Genomic DNA, 5,635 nt, shown 5'->3' on the forward strand with positions numbered 1-5,635 from the left:
CTCCCACCCCATTTTGGGTAGCCAATGTCCAAGTTGCCCGTTCCTGTCTACTTTGTGAATGGAGGGGGTGGGAATGATCCTTGCTGTAAGGATTTGTTCCCTCTTTTGAGCTACTGCATCCATAGGTGTAGGTCAAGTTTGTCAAATTGTATCAGATTACTCTTTTTTTCTTCTTCTAGTTGAGCTCTGATCCTCAAGTCATTGAAGCCAGGTCAAGTGGGTATTATCTGCAAGTGTGGGTGTTCTTGTGCATATGCCCTCTCTTCTTATCAGGTGGACAAGTCAACTTATTTTTGTCTATTAGTTCAATAGTTTAAAGAGTTCAAAATGGGCAGGTGACAGTCTCATCTTCCAAATCAGTACAATAATTGTAGTGTTCCTTATTCTTCCTTCTTGTTTTTCCCTTGGGTATTAAGATCTCCAAACCAACAGAGCTCAAAGTTGACTTATTAGGAGAAAAAAAATTAGTGAGTGGTTTATCATATGTATTCCTTTTTTCTTGATTCCATGTGTTCTGACTATGAGGGAGACCATACTATATCTTGGTCTCTGATTCAAAAACATATTCTGCATCTTGTGAAACAAGTGACGTATTTTCAGGATGTTGTCTCTTATTTGGCAGCAGAAATGAGTCATCAATAAGCCACTCACCTTTCAATTAGGCCAGCCATATTTTGGTATGTGATAAGACAAGTTAATTCCATGGGCATGAATCAATTACTACACTTTCTCTTCTGTGAAATAAGTTCCTTAATTATAAGTAATGCTGTGAGGGATGCCATGATGATGGATAAGATGTTCTATGAGCTCATGAATGATGATGCCAGAAGAGGAACTGTGGTCAGGGAAGGCAAATCCATATTCATAACATTTGTCTATTCCTGATAGGTCTCTAGCCCATCCATGATGGAAGAGGTCCAATGTAATTAACCTACCATCAACTGACTCGCAAGTCCCTATGGGGAATTGTTTCACATGGGGGCTCACTGCTTGTCTCTGCTGTTGTCAGACTAGGTATTATTCAGCAATAGTATTAACCAGATTAGCCTTGATTAAGGGAAAGTTCATATTTTGAGTCTAAGCATCGTGTTCATTCCTGCTACTATGACCGCTTTGTTCACAAGTCCATTGAGCTCGTGTTGAATGGCTGGAGAAAGCAGTTGACAGAGTGTATAATTTTGTCTATCTGATTACCAACCAATTGAAGGTCATTCACGTGGTATATAAATAGCTTCACAACCTATAGCCTTTCAGAAAGTCTTATCCAGACTTCCATGACACCAATCTCTCAAACCTGCTTCTTCCACATCCCTGATCATCCAGGGAAACATTTGCAACTGTCAATAAAGAGTCATACTTCTGACTCTCACTCATTCAGAACATAATGGACAACCAAGCATACTGCTACAATTTCTGCTTACTGGGAGGATTTTCCTTCACTGATGACCTATGAAGTCACCACTGAGTAGGACTCTAGTGTTATAGCTGTCTACCTTAGAGGAACATATCATGTAGATCTTGTTCAAACCAGCCTTAAGTTTTACTTCTATGTTGACAGGTCATAAGAAATACCCCAGGAAGTCACAGGTATGGATAGGTTGAGAGGAGGAGGAAATGAAACATTAAATAGTTTCAAAAGACATCTTCATGTAAGGATATACCTTCTGGACTTGCCTGAGCTTGATCTCTAAATGCCATTTCCATTTGATGATAGATTAATACCACTGTGCATATATAACCTTGTGGCTCAGTGGGTTAGGCAACCCGCAGTTCATGATGGGAAGCCCAGACCTCTAACAAGAAAGGCCAGAATCTGTTTCTCAAAGAGAGACTATCTGTAGAAGTGGGGGTGAATTCTCCTATTGGTGCTTGTTAGAGGTTCCAGGTTGTTGTCAGATACTGTTAAATTGGAGTCTGACTTATGGGAACCCCGCGCACAATGGCTATTTAGAGTTTTCATAGTCTGACTTATGGGAACCCCATGCACATTGGAGATTTAGGGTTTCCACAGTCTGACTTATGGGAACCTCATGCACATTGGAGATTTAGGGTTTCCACAGTCTGACTTATGGAAGCTGATTGCCAGACCTCTCTTCTTATCTGTCTTAGTTTGACATCTCCACTGGAACTTGTTTAGCATCACAGTAACATGCTAACATTCACTGACATGTGATGCCTGCACATGAGTTGCATTAGCAGGGAATTGAACCCAGGTCTCCCACATGGAAGACAAAACTTCAACCATTAAACAACACTACCAAGGCTTCAAAGGAGCTCCGGTAGCGTAGTAGTTACGAATCGGGCTGCGAACCACAAGGTCAGCAGTTTGAAACTACCAGCTGTTCTGTGGGAGAAAGATGAGGCTTTCTGCTCCTGTAAAGATTTACAGCCTCAGAAACCCTATACAGGGTCGCTATGAATCAGAACCGACTCCACAGCACATCACAACAACAATAAGAACAACAACCACCAAGGCTCCAAAGGAGCTCTTGTAGCGTAGTGGTTATGAATCGGGCTGCGAACCACAAGGTCAGCAGTTTGAAACTACCAGCTGTTCCGTGGGAGAAAGATGAGGCTTTCTGCTCCTGTAAAAGATCTACAGCCTCGGAAACCCTGTACAGGGTCGCTATGAGTCGGAACCGACTCCACGGCACATAACCACCACCACTAAGCCTTCATATGGCATTCCTATTTTCCATGGCCACTTCAAGCATCACTGGATCTGCTGGAGCAGAAGGTCCAAGTGGTAGTCTGAATTCACTACAGTCTGAATTTACTGCAGAGCCTTCTCTGGCTCTGGTCCCCACTCAAAAGGGGGAACTTTTTTGGGTAGCTCTGTAGATGACTTGAAGTAGCACATTTAAATGTGATATATATTTCTGTCAATATCCAAACAAGGCTCCGAAGCCTTGTGCCTCTTTTTACACATACAAAGTACAACAGTGTGTTTTATGCCTTTAAGGGGAGATCTTGACATACCAGACAATTGAACCCCCAGAGATTGCCTTGTAGTGGAGAACCCTGAATTTTTGTAGGGTTATCGCTCGACCTCTAGTTCATATGTATGATAACAAGGAATCTAAAGTTCATGCTACTTCCTGTTTCAACAGATGCAATCAACATGCCTATAGCACGGAGCAGTGTGATGCTTTGTGGAATATCAAGAGGATCAAAATCTCTGTGGGTTAAATTATGGAAGAGAGGAGGAGAATTGACTTGGCCTTGAGAAAACATTGCAAAGCTGTACTGGCCCTGCCAAGTAAAAGCAAATTGCCTCGGCTGGTCCTTGCAAATTGCTATAGAGAAAAAGGCATTAGCTAGGCCAACAGCTGCATACCAAGTACCAGGAGCCATGTTGATTTGCTCTAGTGAAGATACTATATCTGGTCAGAGATATGTAATATGTTTTCTCCCATTCTGTGGCTTGCCTGAATCTCCTCAGCCATGTCTTTGAGGAGCAAAACTTTTAAATTTATATATAGTCCAATTGATTTATTTTTATTTTTCCTTTGTGGTTTGTGCTTTTGTGTCCCATCTAAGACATTTTTGTCTATCTGAAGATTGTCAAGGTTTTCTCTCATGTTTTCTTTTAGGAATTATATCTTATGCATGTCAATCTTCCACATGTAGAACTATGATTCCAACTGAGTTAGCGGCTGCTAGAACTGCTGAGACTCACAGGGCAGAGTGATAAACGTTGTGAGAACCAGGAGACTGGGATGTGGTAGGTAAGTAAGGGAGACCCTAACCCATGCGGGGTGTCTGAGGAGTGCTCTGTGAACCACATTTTAAAAGATGAAGAGAGCAAGGCGGTATTGAGGGAGCTGCATTATGGGTAGAGGGTGCAGTGTGTTAGCATGTGCCAGGGGTAAGAAGGGGGTGCCCCAGAAGACAGGTGGAAAGACTGAGTCAGGGTGAAGTCAGAGTTGATGGTTGGTGTTTTGGCCTCAATGTCTTTTCAGCCTGAATGCATATGCCTCTACTATGTGTTTTAGTTTTATGGACCACTGTAACAGGAAATTACAAGTGGGTGGCTTTAAAGAATAGAAATGTATTTTCTCTCAGTCTGGAAGATAAAAGTCCAAGTAGGTTTTGGCAGTGAAGTGGGGTAATGAGAAACTAAGAGCACCAGGAAAGTTTTAGCTTGGACAAAGTAAATGTGATCCAGACAGTCATAACAGCTATAGTTCAAATGTAGCTTCTTCCGTAACTACCTGTCATAGGCATTTGCTACGCTACAGTTAATCTAATTTTTTTTTTTTAGAGATTAATAATTTCTTCTTTAAATTGGTAGTGGAACCCCACGCCAAGGGTACCCAGGAAGTAAAAACACAAATGAACAGCAGAACATTTCTTGTGAAGGTCACTGATAATCACTGGTAGAAAAAAAGCTAATGATGCCGGTTAGAGACATGTCTGAAACAGCCAGTGCAACTTGACATAAATAAAACAAAAGTGTCTGAAATCCCTTGGGTTCCTACACTACACCCATGATCCCTGTGAATCCTCCCTGCCCTTTTCCCTCAGGAAGACACATCTTGGAGATTCCTGCTCCCGGATGTTCTGTATACCAACACATAGTAAATGCTCTTTGCTATGAGTCCTACCAGAGTATTGGTTATATTGTTGGCAGGTGATTAGGAACCTTTGTTTCTGGTTACAGCCGTGTTGATTCCTTCCTTGTCTATAGTCCTTGGTGTTCTGTGGTTCATTAGTTTACAGATGATCCTCACTCGATGTCAGTTCCACTCACAGCCTCCCACCCCCGTATGTGTGTCTATGTTTAATGTGTTCTCGTTATAACTCAAAGTGATTATACTTAGAACCAAGTCTACTCAGATATGGCCTAATTAACATAAAAAGAAAGCCTGTTTCCAAACATGGTTACATCCACAGGCATAGGGATGTTTCCAACACATGTTTTGGGAGGATGCAATTTTATACATAACACTATGTGACTTTGCCACTTTTCCCATTAATAGGACAAGTGACTTTGGACTTGACCTAGTGACAGGATATGGCCCAGGACACATTACAAAATGTCGAAAAGTGCTTATGCACTCGGGTAAGACCTTCCTTGCTGCTGGAGACCTTGCAACTGCCGCCATGTGAACCCGCCTGCACTGACATCCTGAAGGGTTAGGAAGCATGTACAGAGAGGCCCCAGTTTACCAAGCAGTCTCGCCCATCCCAGCTGAGGACCTAGACTTGTGAGTGAAGCCATCTGAGACTGTTCAGCCCCAGCCAAGCTACCAGATCAGAAAAGATGCCCGTAGAATCCTGAGAAATGAATGATGCCAATTCATTCTGGGGGAGTTTGTTATACAGCAGAAACTAACTGATGCATGTAAGAAGAATCCATATTATGTACTGAGTAGGAGAGTCTGCCTTTTCAACCTCAATCTAGTGTAGGGTCTGAAACCAGATGTGCAAGGTTCAAGTCTCAGCTCTGACATTTACTATGTGTGGGATTTAAGGAGCTCTGGTAGCGTAGTGGTTATGAGTCAGGATGCTAACCTCAAGGTCAGCAGTTTGAAACTACCAGCTGTTCTGTGCGAGAAAGAAGAGGCTTTCTGCTCCCATAAAGATAACCTATACACTCATCTCTGCCAATAAATTTGGAAGACAACTATCT

This window comes from Chrysochloris asiatica, unplaced genomic scaffold, assembly GCF_000296735.1.
Source record: "Chrysochloris asiatica unplaced genomic scaffold, ChrAsi1.0 scaffold00047, whole genome shotgun sequence".
In the NCBI taxonomy this organism is placed as follows: domain Eukaryota; kingdom Metazoa; phylum Chordata; class Mammalia; order Afrosoricida; family Chrysochloridae; genus Chrysochloris; species Chrysochloris asiatica.